Source organism: Helianthus annuus, chromosome 6, assembly GCF_002127325.2.
Source record: "Helianthus annuus cultivar XRQ/B chromosome 6, HanXRQr2.0-SUNRISE, whole genome shotgun sequence".
Classification (NCBI taxonomy): domain Eukaryota; kingdom Viridiplantae; phylum Streptophyta; class Magnoliopsida; order Asterales; family Asteraceae; genus Helianthus; species Helianthus annuus.
This window is the reverse complement of record NC_035438.2, coordinates 11,634,279-11,653,916: the sequence shown is the minus strand read 5'-3', so window position 1 is coordinate 11,653,916 and position 19,638 is coordinate 11,634,279. Positions and strand designations below refer to the sequence as shown.

Below are 19,638 nucleotides of genomic sequence, written 5' to 3'. Positions count from 1 at the left end.
AGGCTAAAACTATGGAAATGTATGACCAAAATGGTTATGAACGACTTACAGAAGTGTGTTCTTGCTTATAGAGCAGAGAAAAGGACTTGAGAGCTTAGAATGATCAGTAGATGAGTTGTTTGAGGTGTGTGAATGTTGTAACCTCAACATTGCTATTTATAGTGCTCAAAGGACCTCAAGATCATCACAACTCAGCCTACATTTGATCATGGATCATGGGCAGGTGTCCCTAAGGTGTATGGGTCGAGTAGGGGGCACCCATGCCTCATTGATTGATGTTTGGTCGTTCAAATGCTCCAAAAGGCAAGTAGTTACAAGTATTCTGCATCTGGGCGTCTAATGCGGCCCGCATGGGAGTTCCATGCGTTTCTAATGCGGGCCGCCTGGGATTTAAATACCAGACGAGTAAAAGAGGAGGCTCGCGGCCCGCCTCAACTTAACCACAAATGCAATGCGGGTCGCGTGGGGCCTGTTTTTCAGATTTTTAAAATCTTTTGAAATGATTACGAAATCCTGGTAATTAATAACGAAATCTTTCGTAATGATTTACCTGACCTTTCGGGTTTGAAGGGGTAACTTTGCGGTTTGGCCCTCGGTTATTTACCGATAGGGGCCTCGTGTTATTTACCCGCGTTGTTAAGTCCCCGGTTTATTTATTAATTATTCAGAAAGCCTTAACTTTCATTATTGACGCTTTTAACCCTTCTCATACGAATTCGAGTATAACTCTCTCGTTTTAAGACGGAATTTCGCGGAATTTATACAGTATATTATAGTGAGCGTATAATACTGTTACGAAGCCTTGGGAACGTTAAAGGGTCACTCAGAGGTAATATTAAACATGTTGACACAGTTAACCCCTATAGCTCGTAATCCCTCACTTTCTTCCGCGTTTCGTTTCCGTACGATCTATGATTTATTCGTTTGAAGGTTCAAGCATTATTTAGGGTTACTATACAGTATATTTACCCTTGTTGACATTTATAACCCTCGAATTTATATACTTTCAAGGTTTGTCAAAATTAGTCCTTTATTTATTATAGATGCCACGTGTAAACAAATGACACGTGTTAACACATCATTGGTCACAAAAATTCGAGGTGTTACATGTGTCGATCTTTAATTTATATATATATATATATCTACAAACATGTTTGTATGCAAGAATGGTTAAAGGGACGAATGAGTCATGCGGGTCAAATGGTAATCGCCATGTGAACCATGTATCTAATGTTTTGTTTTGATAAGTTTATGCTTATAGGTAAGCGTTATGAGTGGGCATGCATTGCCATAAATTGGAGAGGAGATAACCAACACAAGGTACGGATAATGAGTCAGTGGTTTTGACTTTCGCCAGGTAAGTATGAAAGGTTATGCTTTCGGTAAGAGTTTAGGGTTCGACTAGAGAGGAATTTAAGCACGAAAGAATGGAAGGTTTGAATCCATTGACGGATTCAAAAATAAAATAATACAAAGAATGAAAGAAAGATAATTTTGTAGGCAAATACAAACTTAATACATGAGAATAATATGTATAAATGAAAAGACTGAAATCCATAAGTAAGTATAACATAGCGGGTAGGCGATAAAAATAGCAATGTCGGGATAACCATATCGCTTGACTAAGTGCATGAATAAATACGTAAAGGGTAAGTCATAGTTGATTAATAAAACGTAAATAAGAGTGCATTAATAGATTGGCTTTCTGTAAGTCCAAACAGAGTTGAGATTATTAACTTTCTAGTTAGGATAGTAAAATAATATGAAAGGTTCGGTTATTAAACAAGCAAAAAACGTCGAAAGTTGCAGTAGCAAGAAAAACCTTAATTGAGAAGAGTATTGAATAAGTTACGTAATAGACATGTTGGAAATTAACTCATGAGAGAGTACTACGTAAGCAATGAAATGTATAATGTAGTATGCCTAGTAAGTTAAGGATAAATGGAAAAATATAGGTGAATTAACACCGAATAAATTGAATAAATAAATGAAAATGATATGTTACGGAATGGTCATGTATTGATCCATTATGAATGGGTCGAACGAACTAATGTTTTAAAAGAAATATAGAAGGGCTAGTAGGTAAACAAGATAATATGATAAACGCCATGCTCAAAGGAATTTGAATGATATGTGCTAACTGTTAAATGTTACAGATAAGAATGGTGAAATTCTGGGCGTGATAAAAGTAGTAGAGCTGATGAAAGGATGCACAAGAGCGGGAACTTAGCACACGAATGAATGAAATCAATCCTGGTACGGAAGGTATTATGAAGAAGCGGATTGACCCGGCTTACGGATCGTTGATTTACGCAATGAAGACGAGGTCAGTAAAATGTTTAGCTCATGATTGATAAGTAAGAATTGGTAGATAGAATGCTACCCACTAATAAACAAACGGCAAAATAAGTATGGTATAGTATGTAATGTATGACCTTTAAAGGCCAATTTAGGAGGAAAATTTTAACCCACAATTGTGGTCTTTAAGAGGAAATATTAAAATTTTTTAGTAAGAATTTGGGGGTATAAAAGAAACCCAGAACGACATTAGTAATGGAATATAGAGGTTGCCCTAGATAAGCGGCAATGGAGTGATAATAAATATCCAGCGGTAGCGTTAAACTCAAATGATGTCAATAAACTTGAGTCAGTAAATGATCCAAGGTATTACGTGTTAGAGAAAGTGCCTAGAAAGGTTGCTAAAGTAGCACGCCAAGTTAAAACCACTATAAGTATTCGAGGGGCTCATCCCAGAATGTAATATTTTCTTTGTTATATGAGTGAGTTGGGGATAGCATGACCCGCGATGAATGGGAATGTCTGAAAGATTAACGCCTGATTTCTAGGGTGAGGACAAGATATACTCTTATGGTTGAAAGCGAATCCTACCACTATATTTAAGTCGCAAGTAATGAGCACTATGAAGAAAAAGATGAATGGATTGGGAGTAGAATTGGCCAAGTAAGGATAAAGAAGGTTTCGGGGACGAACCCTCCTTTAAGGGGGTAGATTTGTAACATCTCAAAATGTAAATTGAATGTAGTTTAACATAAAATTTATTACAAGAAAGTTATAACACATATAATCCTTATATATGTGTGCGTGTGTGTTCATGTTAATAGTAAGAATTTGTGTAGGATTTACTAACATTAGAAAGATAAATAAAAATTACTATCTTGGCTAATATATATAAGTAAGGTTCAAATTAAAAGGAAAGAAACTAGCCAAAAATAATAAAGGATTGAATCCTTAGGGGGCAAACATGATAAAAAAATGCAACTTGAATGGTTAAATGGAATTAAAACACAAACACACACACTGGTAGGTGTGTGTGTCGCGTGGATCATGAAGGAGAAAAGGGGGAAAAACCCCTAATCATCATAAATTCAGCAAATTAAAGCCCTAGATGTGATCTTGAGTTCATGCATGTCTTGATTTTGGATCATCTGTGCATTCTTGAACACAAGGTAAGTAGAATTTTGATGTTTGATGACTTTGAATGTGACGGGTGTTCAAAAATCCATAAACTTTTGTGAAATTAGTATGAATAAGGATTAGAAAACACCAATAGAACATGATTGATGCTTGAATTTGACTAAATTGATAGTGAATATGAAAACCCACTTGAAAGTGTGATGATGAGAAGAATTATGTAGAAGTTCTATGTTAATTAGTTTAATGATTAAGTATGATAGTGTTCATGACAAGGGATTGTTAGTTAGAAACAATTTGAAATGAAAGTTACATAGAAAATTTATGAAATTTGGTGTTCATGATGGTGATGATCTGTAATGGTTATATTATGTTTATGATGCTTGTACATTATGCTTAATTAGTTGTACACATTCCAAGTGTTTGTTAAAATGCTTGAATGAAGTGAAACTCATGTTAGACAACACCACCATGTTAGAATTTAGAAACTTTGGATGATAGTGCTTTTAAACCAAGAAAACCAATGTAATTGTGACATGAGGTTTAAAGTAAGTTGATTTTGAGAATTGTAGGAATAAAAGAAGAAGGTTCAAATAAAGGTAAGTTTTCACTCTAACGAATTTAGTAGCATGTAATGTGCATGATATTTAATTCTCTAGTTTTATATTTCGTTCATATCATGAATCTCATGTAAAGATTGTATTAAGGTTATGGGTCGAATGAGTAGAATTGGACAATGTTGAGTTCGGAACGCTACATTTAATGTAAGTAAGAATTGAAGTAAACAGATGGTGTCGAAATTATGTAGTAAGTGACTTTCGACTCACTTCTTAGTATTTCATGTTTATGAATGTGGGGAAATCATGTATGGTTATGTAATGAATGAAGGTATTAAGGTAGGTATTGATCTTGTTAAACGAAGGTATTTATCTAAGTCGAAGACAATTTGATGGGATTAAACGAGTCGAATAAATAAGTATAAGTAAGGTAACGGTAATGAAATTCGTAATGATTAAGGACCCGGGGTGAGGATTCTTAGTCTAATAGGTAAGGAATTGTTTTACGGATATTTAAGAACAAGTTCCAAGTGATTCGGACGCAAAACGAACAAGTTATGAGGATTTTGGTAACAAGTTGGATGGCTGAACTGGACACCACCGTAGCTTACGGTGCCCACCGTAAGCTACGATGGGTGCTGGACCCTTCTTTCTTCCGTAAGGCAGTTCAATGCCACCGTAAGCTTTTTGGGGCCACCGTAAGCTACGACAGCCACCGTAGCTTACAGTGGAGGTCTGATGCAAAAGTTAAGTTTATGTAATTCTTTGTTTTTCTTTGAATTATGGCCTCGTGAACCCACTTCGAGCTTCGTTACGTCTTTATATTGGACCCCAAACTCTACCAAATAGGTTGGTAGGTTACGGGTAAGTATGGAACACTTTTTAAAACCTAAAACGTACCCGAGGAATACCTACAAACGTTTATGACGTGCGAGTATTAACGAAGTGTGAGAGCGATGATGTGGGGAAAGTGAATTTAGTACGTGGGTATGTATGTATGTATAGTTTTTATTTATTTCCAATATGTGAAACTTTTAAGTAATCAAGAATAGGAGTAAGTATGGATGTAAGTTGTTCATTCATGTTTTATTACTTGGAGGTTATTATTAGGACGCGCCAATAAACCATAATGAATCGTGTAAGTGCTACGTAGGAGCTCGTATAAATGTTCGTATGTAAGGGGGTATGCATTAGGTGACTAAAAGTACTCACACGGATATACGTAGGCATAATGTAGTATTATGGCACAGGAAGGAATGGGGCTTGAATATAAGTACACGTAGCTTCAAAACGTGTGAGTATTAAATTGCTAATCATATGCCTTGAGAATGAATTAATATTTTCAAGTATACTATTGAAATCCATTGCGAAGTTTTGAGGAATTGGAATGCTAGATTGTACGTGGAAGAACGATCGAAAGGACTTGCATGGATAGAAAGAATGCGACATGGTCATTTAATTGCGTATGATAGTTTATGAATTGTAGTTATCAAATTTTAATGATGTGCATGTTTGTGGTGAATGTAGGTTGCATGGACTAACATCGATATAAAGTATTGGAGGACTGAATATCGAGTCAAGGGCAAGAATTGTACGGGAAGAGTAGTCAGATAACTGGAGAGTGTATATGTAATTGATGTAAAAATTAAGAACGAACGATGTAAATCTTTTAATTAAGTATTAAATATTTCTAGTAATAAACCCCAAGTATGTTACATGACTAATATAGAAAGAAATTATAAAGGCTCAAATTTATGTTGCGTCATTTTTAAAGTATTGCGTTGTAGGGCATTAAATTAGGCCAAGGCATGGGCTGGGCCAACGAGACCGTCTTATAACAGCCTGTTTTTTAGACCTTAAATAATATGCATGTACTTCTTTACAATAATATGCATGCTTTTAATAAATTAGATTAGAGTTATTGCCAAAATCGTCCTTGAGGTTTCGGCACGTTTGCCATTTTCGTCCAAAATGACACTTTTGTACCAAATTGACCCCAACGTTTGTAACTTTTTGTCATTTTCATCCAAACCACTAAGTTAGTTTATTTTTTCTGTTAAGTTGAGGATATTTGGATGAAACTGGCAAATATAAAGCCACAGAGACGATTTTGGCAATTTACTCAAACCCTTTTTATTTCTTTTATTTAATTATTTTTGTTACATATATAATAAAAAAGAATATAAATGGAGTTTTTTAGAAAAAAATTAATAGTTTTGTCATATAATTTTATAAATTTTCATCCAAATCACTAACTCAGTTTTTTTTTTTTTTTGTTAAGGTGAAGGATGTTTTAAATTTTATAAATTAAGACAGAAATTAATTTACAGCTTCTTTAAATATATAAGTTTTATAAAGAGAAAACGTCGTTGGTGTGCAGCACATAATAATCGATTACAACTTTTAGTATTTATCAATTGTAGATATAGAAACAAGTTGTAAAACGTTACATATTTTTTAAAGGTGTTGAGCACCTAGGAAATATGTTGGTAGAAATAAAATATATATTTAATTAAGATTATGAGGATAACTAACTAATATTTATTATGAGTGGCTTGAGTAAAGAAACTTTTGGTTCATAGCATTATAATTACAATTTGGTGGGTATTTTGAAAGTCCCCCAAATTGTAGCTGGGGAAGGTATTTTGAAATACATTATCCTGAAATTCTTCTGGTTCCACTTGTACGGGTGCTGGTTGTGTTTTTGCGACGCGTCGGGAAGAACTCTGGGTTTTGGTCGGTTGTGAACAAGTTTTACGACGAGGCCCATACGTGTTGCACCGACCGTAGTATACGGGAGTGGGTTCCTCTCCTCGCGATAGGATTTGTTTGTTTTGTTTGGGAAGACCGACTTACCGTTTGGTAATATGCGGTGGTTGCAGATTGACCAGTCCATCGGGTATTTGCCACTCTGATTTATAAGAGAGTAGATTTATCTATTCTGCATACGTAGATTTATAAACTTTGTTACTATAACATGGCATCGCATAATGACCACAGTCGGTTTCACCTAAAAATCTCGATACGTGCCCACAAAGTAACCCAGATACTTGCCAAACCCGACAACTGCATGTTCCATTAGAGAAACCAACTAAACCTCTTTTTCCACTGTCTTCAACGTCAAAACTGTTAACACCAATGCCAGCAACCCTCCACAACCTAGAACCATCAATTTTCTTTTGAATATTTTCTCAACTCACTCTGTTAGCAAGTGTTTTCCATGGATTCCCTGGTTCCGGCGATCATAAAACTATTTTTGGACAGATTGTTGTAAAAATTCTATAAGTTGCGTTATTGGCATTTCCGATGATGTCTGGATAATGCGTTCATTGACTCGGCACTATTAGATGTCATATAATGATATCTTTTGCCAGTACAATGTGCTCTTGACCATTTCTCAAACCCAATATTTATAAAAATGTTCCGTATTCTTGGAACTGCGGCACATAGAGCGTCGAACGATTCTTGAAAATCGGATATCCTGTAAGATTTGGAAGTCTTCCACCAAAGAGACTCGTGTTCCTTTTTTTGTTTGACGGTAGACGAAGGTTGACCATCAGATGCCGACAAAACAACCCGTGAAAGGCTTGCGGAAACACGTCCCGTACCGCTAAATGTATAGAATTTGCACAGTAAAAAATGATCACCAAATCTGGATGCTCACCAAAACAATCTTTGAGTTTTGATAGGAACAAGGTCCATGAGTTACCGTCTTCAGATTTACCAATGCCGTAACCAATAGGCGAAATCTGATTGTTTACGTCCAAGCCAACAGCCAAAAACATTGTTCCTTTAAACTCACCTTTCAAGTGGGTCGCGTCTATGATAATGACTGGTCTCAAGTTTCTGAGAAAGCTCTGAATCTAAAAGCAATAGGATATTAAAATTCTTTGTCAAATTTAATTATTTTTTTTATTTTAATGTAACGTTTACTATAATTTTTTGATTAAATATCCAACTACTAAAAATATAATGTTTCACTTACCACGGCACCTTTGGTGACAAATACCATTTCAAAACGACTATCTGAATCAGTCAATATGTTCGTCATTGTGCCAGGATTAGCCTTCTCCAAGTTAAACAAGTAGATAGGAAGTTCGGCAAAAGAACTTGTTGAACTTCCCTGCAAAAGTTCTAATGTGTTGCATCTTCCTTGCCACGCTTGCATGTATGATAAATTAACATGTTCTTTTATTCTAAAATCCTTTACAATTTTGGTGCAACGGTATATGTGCCCACTGTCTTGTAATTGTTCTTTTAATAAGCTACACACCACCTGTGGGTTTGCCTGACGCATGTGTGGATGTGTCTGCGTCTTAGAACATGTATGTTTATTGTTAAAATGTTTAAGATAAAAAAACATCACAAGACTACCGACTAGCTGCCCTAAAATTCCACTCACAATTTTTTTCAACACAAGATACTTCATAACGAGTGGTTAATGATCTGTCTACTTTATACGAAAAACATTCAGACATACACATTTTTCCAAATTCAATTTTCATTTCCTGCTTATTACGGAAAGTATAATCTTCGTAAAAATGACATTTATTTTCAGACGGACAAATATCATTATCATTTAATTCTGGTTTATCTGTTGCGTTAAATTCATCAGTAGGAAAAACAAAATCATCTAAATCCGGACATTTGAAATCGTTGGAAGGAGCACAAGAAGATGAACCAACGCCAACTTCTTACACCACATATAATTTAAACAACTCGTAGGGATTTTTTTCCAGCAAGGTTGAAAAAAAAAAAAGAAAGATCAGAATCGTTGTAAGAGTTTCAAAGCCACGTCTAAATGAATCTGCTTTGACTACGTATTCAAGCTTCCCGTCAACAATTTCCCACTTGCCACCGGTGTAAACGACAAATCTGACAGCCGTTTCACTTGAAGGTAAAAGTTGAAGACAAAAGCAGTTGATAGCAGAAAAATGTTGATAAATTTTGGTGGGTAATGGGTCCCTATAACTGTAAAAACAGTTAAATATTTTATATTACTGGGTCTTAGCTTAAAGCGTCGGGAGACTTATGGGAAGGGTCAGCAAAGGCCTTCAAAACTGACCCTTTATGTGTCAGTGACGCATGGGAAGCGTCGACAAAGGCCTTAGAAAAACTGACACTCGGGATGTGTCCAGCGATGCATAGGAAGCGTCGGCAAAGGCCTTCGAAAACTGACACGCAGGAGGCGTTAGCGACACATCCGAAGTGTCGGAATCAGAGGCATGGGAGGCGTCAGCATGCTTTAGCGACGCAAAGGAGGCGTTTGAAAAGAGGCATCGGGACTAGCGATGGGAGAGGGTTGAGCCAGGCGCCTGGCAAGGAGCCGGACACAAGCAGTTAGGGGGGCGTCTGGGAGACACCTTCGATGCGTCCGCCTTCTGGAACGCCACGTGTCAATCACCTAATCAAAGACGCCAAAACAAGACCTGCAGACGCATCACATGCATCGGGATCAGTGATGCGCTGTTCCACCGACGCAGGAGGTGGCCATTTTGATAAGTCAAATTGGTCTTTGGCCAATTTCGTAATTTTCCCTATATATTTTTTATTTTCCCGTCATTCTTTAATATTTGTCTTATATTAATTAAATAAATAATAAATTAATATTAAATCATATCGTAATTTGAATGTCGAATAGAATCCTTCTATTTTTCTAATAAAATATTATCCTCAAGTTAAAATTGTTAATTTCATATATTTTTAAATAAAACAAATTATTTATCATGAAAACCAAACTTTGTATTAATATACTATTTACTTTTATTTCATTATTAAAAAAGAATTGTTATATCATTTTTGTCGCAACCCCCGTCCCATAACTGTCCCGGGAACGGGCGGCCGCAGCCAGTTTCGGTGGTATCTGGTGTTTGTCAGTTTTGGCAGCAGAATTAACATCAGGACCGTAGTTGGAAAATATTTTATCAGAGTAAAATACCACGCTTTTATAATATGAAACAAATGGGAAAGATCCCAAGTTTAAATACACATGTTTCCATAGGGATAAACCCTATTTTATTTAGTAAAACATCTATTTATTTTAGGTAACCTTATTGCCACTTTTCCAAGCCTTCAGTGTTGTCCAGCTGGCTTCTATTTGGCTTTCACATTTTGTTACCTGAAACGCGTTTAAAAATATTTTGTCAGTGGGAAATACTGGTGAGCGAATCCCAGTTCAATCAAGTTTAAGTAAAAACCATTGTACAGTATTGAGGGCGTTCACGCAATTACATTTGTTTCCAAGTCATATCAATTACCATTTACCACCTACGGTACTGTCAACCCGACTTGTGGTCATGTTACTCCTCGCAAGGTAATAACAAATTTTGTATACAAAACCCCAACATACCGACGATAATTGTATCCTTACAAATACTCAATAACTGTTTAATATATAATTAATCGTGTGAGGTTTTGTAAAAACAGTTTGCAAAAAGAAGATTACTCACATTGTTGTTTTAGGTTTTCTGTAAGGGTTTCCTGGTGACAATCTATAAATTACACAAATGCACACGCGTTAGTATAATAACTCATTTTAACATTAGTAATACCCTCCCCGAGACAGCATTCCAACGACTACGTCGGGCAGAACCACGACAGCCGTTACGGAACCCTAGATCAATCGGGCAGAGTATCTAATACGTATCCAGGGGTTATGATACTTACAAAGGAGCAGAACTTCGTTATTTAGGGGGATATTATACCCGAGTATAATGTATGCTACGTGAAAATTGAGAGAAAGAAAAGATCGTGAGCGAGTTTCGACTGAAGGCCCGAGCTCCAAATTTATAGGGTTGTTCTGACGTGTCGTCACGCCCCGCGACGAGATCAGGGGCAGGGCGTCGCGCCCTGCGACGTAGGGGTCGTAGGCCGTAGCTTCGATGTGTCAGCGGTCTAGCTTCGGCACGTGTCAACACGTGGCGGCTTCTGGAGAGTGCCTCGTAGCTAGGCCTTGGCGGCTCGCGACGGAAATGACCAAGGGGCGTCGCGCCCCGCGACAGCCCAAAAATTTTCGTTTTTATTTAATTTTTAATGTTTTAACGCATTTTGGGCTCGGTTTCGCATAAGGTTTATATTTTAGGACATATTGGGGCTTCTAAAATATATTAGAGGTGTCGAAAAAATTAGGAGGGTTGTTATATCCTCCCCACCTTGTTTTAGAGCTCGTCCTCGAGATCTACTGGAACAGGTGTGGATATTTCCTTTGCATTTCTGATTCAGGCTCCCATGTATATTCTGGTCCTCTTTTGGAGTCCCATTTCACTTTGACCAGAACTAATCTCTTATGCTTGAGGTTCTTGACTTTCCTGTCTTCAATTTGTAGAGGCCTCTCTACAAATTTAAGTTGTTCATTTACCTCTATATCCTTAAGAGGTACTATCAGCGATTCATCAGCTAAGCATTTCTTGAGATTAGATACATGAAATACATCATGTATTCCTGCCATTTCCTCTGGCAGTTGTAGCTGATAGGCTACAGATCCTATTCTTCTAATAATCTCAAAAGGTCCAACATACCTGGGACTTAGCTTTCCCCTCTTGATGAATCTGACTACTCCTTTCCAAGGAGAGATTTTCAATAATACCTTGTCACCTACCTGAAATTCCAATGGTTTTCGTCTATTATTTGCGTAGCTCTTTTGTCGATCACGTGCTGCTTTCAGTCGTTCCTTGACTTGAATGATCTTGTCGGTTGTCTCCTGTACTATCTCAGGTCCAGATAGTTGCTTTTCCCCAATTTCTGCCCAACAGACTGGGGTTCGACACTTTCGTACATAAAGTGCCTCGAATGGTGCAGCATTGATACTGGTGTGATAACTGTTATTATAAGAAAATTCTATTAAGGGTAAGTGATCGTCCCAATTACCTCCGAAATCAATTACACAAGCTCTAAGCATATCTTCCATTGTTTGAATCGTTCTTTCGCTTTGTCCGTCCGTTTGAGGATGATAAGTTGTGCTTAGATTTAACTTGGTTCCCATTGCTTTTTGGAAACTTGCCCAAAAATGAGAGGTAATCGGCTATCCCTGTCAGAAACAATTGATAAAGGAATTCCATGTAATGAAACTATTTCATTTACATATAACTTAGCTAATTGTTCCATACTGAAAGTTTCCTTCATTGGTAGGAAATGGGCTGACTTAGTTAGCCTGTCTACAATCACCCAGATTGTATCATTACCTTTTCTTGTTTTGGGTAGCTTGGTAACAAAATCCATTGTTATCAATTCCCATTTCCACACTGGCATTTCTAACTGCTGCAATAAACCTGAGGGTTTCTGATGTTCAGCTTTGACGTGTGAACATGTTAAACATTTAGAAACATAGGCTACTATGTCCTTTTTCATTCCTATCCACCAAAAATTCTTTCTTAAATCATGATACATCTTATCGCTTCCAGGATGCATCGTATACTTAGACTTATGGACTTCTTCTAATATATGGTGGCGTAGGTTTCCTAATTTAGGTATCCACATTCTTTTCTTATGGAATCTCCAAATTCCATCTGTTCCCTGTTCTAATTCCTTGATCATTCCTTTTAACTTTTCAGTATCATCATTGATTACTGATTCTTGTGCTTTTCTAATCTGCTCATTTAAATCTACTTGTAGATTTAATTTAAGAGAACGTACCCTTTTTGGCTTTTCATGATACTTTCGGCTTAAAGCATCACCTACCACATTGGCTTTTCCTGCATGATACTGGATATTACAATCATAATCACTAAGTATCTCCATCCAGCGTCTTTTTCTCATATTCAGCTCCTTTTACCCGAAAACATACCTTAAACTCTTATGGTCTGTGAAAATGGTAAACTTACTACCGTAAAGGTAATGTCTCCAAATTTTCAGGGCAAAAATTATAGCTCCTAATTCCAAATCATGGGTAGAATAATTCTCTTCATGATTCTTAAGTTGTCTAGATGCGTAAGCTATAACCTTTTGACGTTGCATCAACACACATCCATAACCTAACCTAGAAGCGTCACAATAGACTACAAAGTCTTCCGTTCCTTCTGGTAATGCTAGTATGGGTGCATGGGTTAATCTTTGCTTAAGAATTCTAAATGCTTCTTCTTGTTTCGGTCCCCATTCAAACTTAACAGATTTACAGGTTAGCTTAGTCAAGGGAATGGCTATCTTAGAAAATATCGAATAAATCTTCTATAATAACCGGTCAATCCTAAGAAACTTCTAACCTCGGTTGGTTATTCAGGGGTTTTCCATTTGGTAATCGCCTCGATCTTGGTGGGATCCACATCAATTCCTTCATGATTAACTAAGTGTCCAAGAAATTGTACCTGTTTTAACCAAAACTCGCATTTTGAAAATTTAGCATAAAGCTTTTCCTTTCTTAATAAACTTAGAAGTGCGTGCAAATGTTGTGCATGTTCCTCTTTACTCTTAGAGTAAATGAGAATATCATCTATAAAAACGATTATGAATTTATCCAAATATGACTTACATATTCGGTTCATCATGTCCATAAATACAGCTGGGGCATTGGTTAGACCAAATGGCATGATAGTAAATTCATAATGGCCATACCTTGTTCTAAAAGCGGTCTTAGGAATGTCCTCTTCCTGTACCTTTAGTTGATGATATCCTGACCTTAAATCGATTTTTGAGAAAAATCGAGCTCCTTGCAATTGATCGAACAGATCATCGATTCTTGGTAATGGATACCGATTCTTAATCGTGACCTTGTTTAATTCACGGTAATGGATGCACATTCGCATTGACCCGTCTTTCTTTTTAACGAATAATATCGGTGCTCCCCATGGCGATGAACTTGGCTGTACAAATCCTTTCTCCAACAGTTCGTCTAATTGTTTCTTCAGTTCTTGCATTTCTGCGGGTGCCAAACGGTAAGGTGCTTTGGCAATTGGTGCTGTTCCTGGTGGTAGATGGATTCTGAATTCGACTTCCCTGTCCGGCGGTAGTCCTGGTAATTCTTCTGGGAATACATCTGAAAACTGAGATACTACTGGAATATCTTTCAGTTCTTTTCCTTTAGTGTTGGTCACCATAGAAATCAAATATACTAAAGACCCTTTTCTTATATAACTTGTTGTTTTCATCACAGAGATGAATTTTGTGGATCTGGATGGCTTATCTCCTTTAATTGTGATATTTTCACCTTTTGGTGAGTTTACTTCAATTGACTTTTGATCACATAAAATACTGGCTTTATTGGTTATTAGCCAATCCATTCCTAATACAACATCAAATCCTGCCGTATTCATTGGGTAAAGGTTTGCCATAAATTTTTTATTTAAAAATTCTATTCTTGCTCCCTGCAAGATTTCAGAAATCCTAACGCTTTCCCCAATTGTTGTTTCTACTAGATATTCTTGTGGGAGTTTAGTTAATGATTGATTAAGAAGTTTGCAAAACGAAGTATTAATAAAACTTTGGTTCTCACCAGAGTCAAATAATAATTTAGCAAATACATCATTAACTAAAAACGTACCGGCTATCACGTCTGGAATCATCTTGGCGTCATCTGCCGTCAGAACAAATGCTCTAGCATTTTTAGTGTTCTTGTTGCCCATGGCTGGAACTTGTAACACCCCGTGTTTTCCCAAAAGTCAAAGTCAAGAGTTGACTGTTATTGGAATTAAAGATCAATAAAGATTAATTTCATTTTAGTTTCATTTTGATTTTCATATTATTTGGAGTAAGTGTTGTATAATCAAACTAATCGACCAATAATCGAACTGTGAATCAACGACCGACTGTGAATGATAGGAAGTAACAATGCAATAAAGCTAGTCAATCAATAATCAAGCTAATCAAATCAATCATCAAACTCAAGTGTGGGGATTTTAGTACTTTTATACGTGTGTGTGTGTGCCTTATGTGTTACTTGTGCATGTTTATTTTTTTTATGTTAAAGTGTGTGGTGAATCAATCAAAATCAATCAAGACTCAAAGGTGAATCAAACTCAATGGATATCGAACCCGAAATGGTTGTAAGGATGCTTGTATGTTAGATATAGTAGTTGGGACTAAAAGTAATTTGATTAGGAATTCTATCATTCTCAAATCATCGTTCATCGAAGTCGAAATATCAAAAATCGTCGCGAAACACTCAAAACCAGGCAAGCCGATCGAACAGGGCAACCTGATCGAACAGGCTAGCCGATCGAACAGGGCAACCTGATCGAACAGGCTAGCCGATCGAACAGGCTGTTCGATCGGGCAGCTGCTCGATCAGGGATGCTGTTCGATCAGCTGACCCTTTCCTCTTTTGGAAGCCTATAAATAGGGTTGTCCTTGTCAAACTTTCCACTTTTGGAAAAGCTCTGACCGACCAGCCTCTTCTTCTCACTAAATCTCAGATTTCTCTCAAACCGGTAAGTATTTTGCTCTAATCCTTGTACGTTTTTGTTCATCAATCGATTCTACATCTTTCTATCTTTCAAAACTTGGATTTCATCCATGAAATCACCAAGATCTAGGTGTTCTTGGGTGATGTCATCATGTGTTCTTCAAGAACACTAAGTTTTGGCATCATTCCACCATGAATAACTTAGATCTAACCGATTTCCACATAAATAACCTAAAATCTTCCAAAGATCTTAACATTTCACGGTGGAAAAGGATTGGAAGATGGGTTTTCATCTATCTTTCAACTCTTTTACACTCAAAAAGGTGAAAACGAGACTTGAACCGATTTACAAACCATTCTAAACAAACACATGGTTCAAGATTCGGGTTTTACCGAGAGATATACCGATTTCGGGTAGAACGTTAAACTTAAGTTCCAAACCGCCTCTGGCCGAGCTTGGGTGATTCCTGCTCGAGTCAGTAGACTAAGTAGGGACTTCAGCTTTGTGGTTCAACTCGTAGTCAAAATATCTCTAAAACATCAACAATTAACGGGAATAACCAAGTGTTAAGTGATAGGTTAACCGAATCGAGTAGCTGGCCGAACGGCTAGGCTGTTCGATCGAACAGCCCAACCGAACGACTATGCCAGCCGATCGACTAGGCTAACCGATCGACTAGCACTTAGTCCCACAAACTCATGAAGTGTAATATTGACAGAGTTCTATTCGATCGATCGAGCCACTCGATTGTGATCATTACTACTCGAATCATGAGATACTACACTTCAAAACACTTAGACTTTTCGAAACATTGGAATGTCACCCGATCGAGCATGCCAACCGATCGAGTGACATATTTGAAAACAATGAAGTGCTAGCCGATCGGTTGGGCTAACCGATCGAACAGCTGTTCGATTGGCCAACTTGAAAGGTAGTACAAACCATCATACACAAACACATCCTTCACATCAAAGGAAGAAACAATCCACTTGAAGGAACCAGCCGATCGAGCCAGCCGGCCGATCGAATGGATGTTCGAACGGACTTCCAAACCAATCGAACAGCCCACTCGATCGAACTGCTGTCCGATCGAATGGCCTACTCGATCCAAGTACATTGTTTACTTTTTCCGCGTTACTCATCGTTGTGTTATCGAACTATTCAGGCTAACCTATTCTCAGTGCTCCTTTCAATCCACAACCAACCACTGTGAGTATACTCGATCCCTTTTTGCTTTCAGCACTTTTGGGTGTTACATACGTAATCTATCAAATTCACAAACAACACAAACTATTTGAACGCTAACCTACTTGCATGTATTACTTGTCTAAATGATTGCTGTTTATTATGTTTACACGTGGAGTGCTATCTACCTGCTTTAGCAACATAGTACTATAGTTTGGACTCAGCACCCGTTCACACGGGGGTTGCTAAGGACAATTACTTGCATGGATTACGGTGGTAATCATGTATTGCGAACTGTCTCGGACAGTCAACTTGAAGTCATTGGTATCGATGGTCCCATGTTGATAATTTACATGCATCGTTTGCCCTTGTGTACGTGCTTGGTTATGCGTAAACTTTTCGAACTTTATATGCTATATCAAACTTGTGTACTCACCTTTACATTATATGTATTGACTTTTATTTTAACGTATGTGACAGGTGTTTAAGCTACTAGCGTGCTAGGGAAGCGAGGCAATAATAAGCTTCTAGGAGCCTGTGACCTTAGGACAGTGTCCACATACCTGCTCCAGGGTCATAATTATCTGTAGATCTTGTACTGGCACCTGTAGTCAGTAAGATCTACAGTTAGCCGTCTAGAAGTCTTAAGACAATATTTAATTCGGTCTGTAATAATTAAGAATTTGAGTTGTCGGAACAGTTCCCATATTGTTTAGTTGATTTCTATGATAACTTGTTATTATTTGGGACACGGTATGGGACGTGTTATATAACTGAATTGTATGATAGTTGTTGTGGAAACTTCTGAACAATCTGTTTCGCTCAGTGCCGCGCCCCGATGATTCCGCCATCGGTTGGGGTGTGACAGATTGGTATCAGAGCCATAACTATAGGGAATTAGGTTAGACACGATCTAGTCCGGATCGCTGTCTTAGAGACCTAGACTATAGTTAGGAACCAAGAGACCAAGTTTATGTGCTTATTTTATGTTGTTTCCTTCTATTCTATCATTACATCCGAACTCCGAGCCAAATTTTGTAATTTGGACGGGATTAGGAGTGAAACCCGCGAATTCCTGCCTAAATTACAAATTTTTGCCAATTATTTTGTGCAATTTTCTATCAACAAACGGGGGAGAATTATACCAAATCAGGGCTGAAACCCGTAATTTGATGAAAATTTTCCTCTAAAATTTTCTTAAAACAAGGAAGAAATTGCTGAGCTAGGGGTGAAACCCTAACCTTGGCAGTTATTCCGACTTTATTTTATCTCGCCAAGGCAATTGACGGACTCCAACGACCTGAACTCACGAGTATGGCCTAGAATGCGCATGCATGATGCCCAAGAATCGAGGCAGAAACATGTCCCCTAGAGCCGAAAGTGACGACAAGTCAACTGTGAATAGTTAAATTGCCATGGTTAGTCAAAGTCTAGTAGCCGCAGACAATCCATTTTCCGATTTTGAGTGTTGCTTCGTTGATTTTATGTGATTTACCTGTTTACGTGTTTTAAGATTCGTTGGTTACTCCATTTGTTATCAATCTGCGTCACCTTTGTTGCTATCCTATCTCGATTCAATTCCCTGTTGATGTGATCTAAACGAAACCAGTGTGCTATGCTACGCTATACGACTAAGTTAGGCGATACAGTGTGATGCTACCCGATATGCAAAACGAACGACACTCGACTTGTGGTTATAGGTTTCTGTTTTCTGACATCCTCTGTGATAAAAGTGCGTACGTGTTTAGGAAATTAAGTGCTCTATTTGCTTAATTGCTTATGTGCTCTAATTGCTTCTGTGCTTATGTGCCTCTATGATTATGTGTTTATATGCGTTACGTGACGTGAGATGCGACGTGATTCTAAGCTTTAGTAAACTAAGACGTGCGAGATTCGAATTCGTTGTGTTGAGCCCTATGGCGATGTCTATTGCAGACCATGTCGTCATCATCAAGAACTCGCCAAAATCTTTCCCGTCAGGAAAAGAGAGACCGACGTCTCGCCAAGCTCATCTCAAGGTCTGTAGCAAAAGCTGTCAGTGAGGTGTACGAAAACACCAGCAAGTCGTCGGAAGAATCCCGAACCCTCACTGAACCCAGCAAAGCTCCGTTGAGTTTCAAGCAATTTAAGGCATGTGGACCGAAGGAGTTCACCGGTGAAGAAGGCCCTACCGGCTTATTTCACTGGTTTGACTCTGTGGAAGTTACCCTTCGTCAAAGCGGATGCCCGGATCATCTTCGAACTCTCAATGCTACCGGTGTCTTCCAGTCGCGGGCATTGGACTGGTGGACAGCCGAAAGGAATAAGCGCGGGAACGACGCTGCCTACGAGTTGACGTGGGAGGAACTGAAGGCTATCATGCTGGACGAGTTCTGTCCTCCCCACGAACGCCAAAAGTTGGAGGATGAGTTCTGGACCATCAAGCAGAAGGAGGGCGACAACGCTGGTCTCACCGCCCGTTTCAAACAACTGAGCATTATCTGTCCAGACCAGGTCAAGACTCCCGAGATGACCATCAAGAAATACATCCGTGCTCTTCCGGATTGTGTTGCAGATTATGTGTTCGCCGCCAAACCCGCATCAATCGAGGAAACCTACCTACTCGCTGCCGAGATTAACGACAAGCGAGTTAAGGCTGGTGTCTGGGATAAGCCATCCAAGTCGTTGCATCAAGTTACTACCGCATCAACCGACAACCCTACTGCTCAAGCCTCCAAGTCCTCGAGAAGAAGAAAGAAGAACAAGAGTTGCGCCGCCGCAACCAATGCTGCTCCTCTTCAGTTAGTACCGCCACAACAGCAACAACCACAGCGCACTGCGCCAGTGATCAATGCGCCGCCGGCTAAGCGTGCGTACACCGGCCCCCATCCACTCTGTGCTACATGTTCTTATCATCACCCGGTGGGTGTGGCCTGCCGTTACTGTGCCCACTGCAACGTTTACGGGCATTTCACTGCGAATTGCCGCTATGGTCCTCGTCAAACGCAAGCTCAAGCCGCTGTTAATCAAGCCCTGCTACCTGCTCCTCAAGCTCCTCAAGCTCCTCAAGCTGCACAGGCCCCGGCAAACAATGTTCGGACCTGCTTTGCATGTGGTGACCCTAACCATTTCGCAAACCGGTGCCCGAACAG

At 38.5% G+C, this 19,638-nt stretch overlaps 1 pseudogene; it reads left to right on the top strand.

Annotated features, from left to right (window-relative positions):
• Window positions 1-1,166: 1,166 nt before the first annotated feature.
• Window positions 1,167-19,638, top strand: part of LOC110944406 — a 47,393-nt pseudogene continuing 28,921 nt past the window's right edge.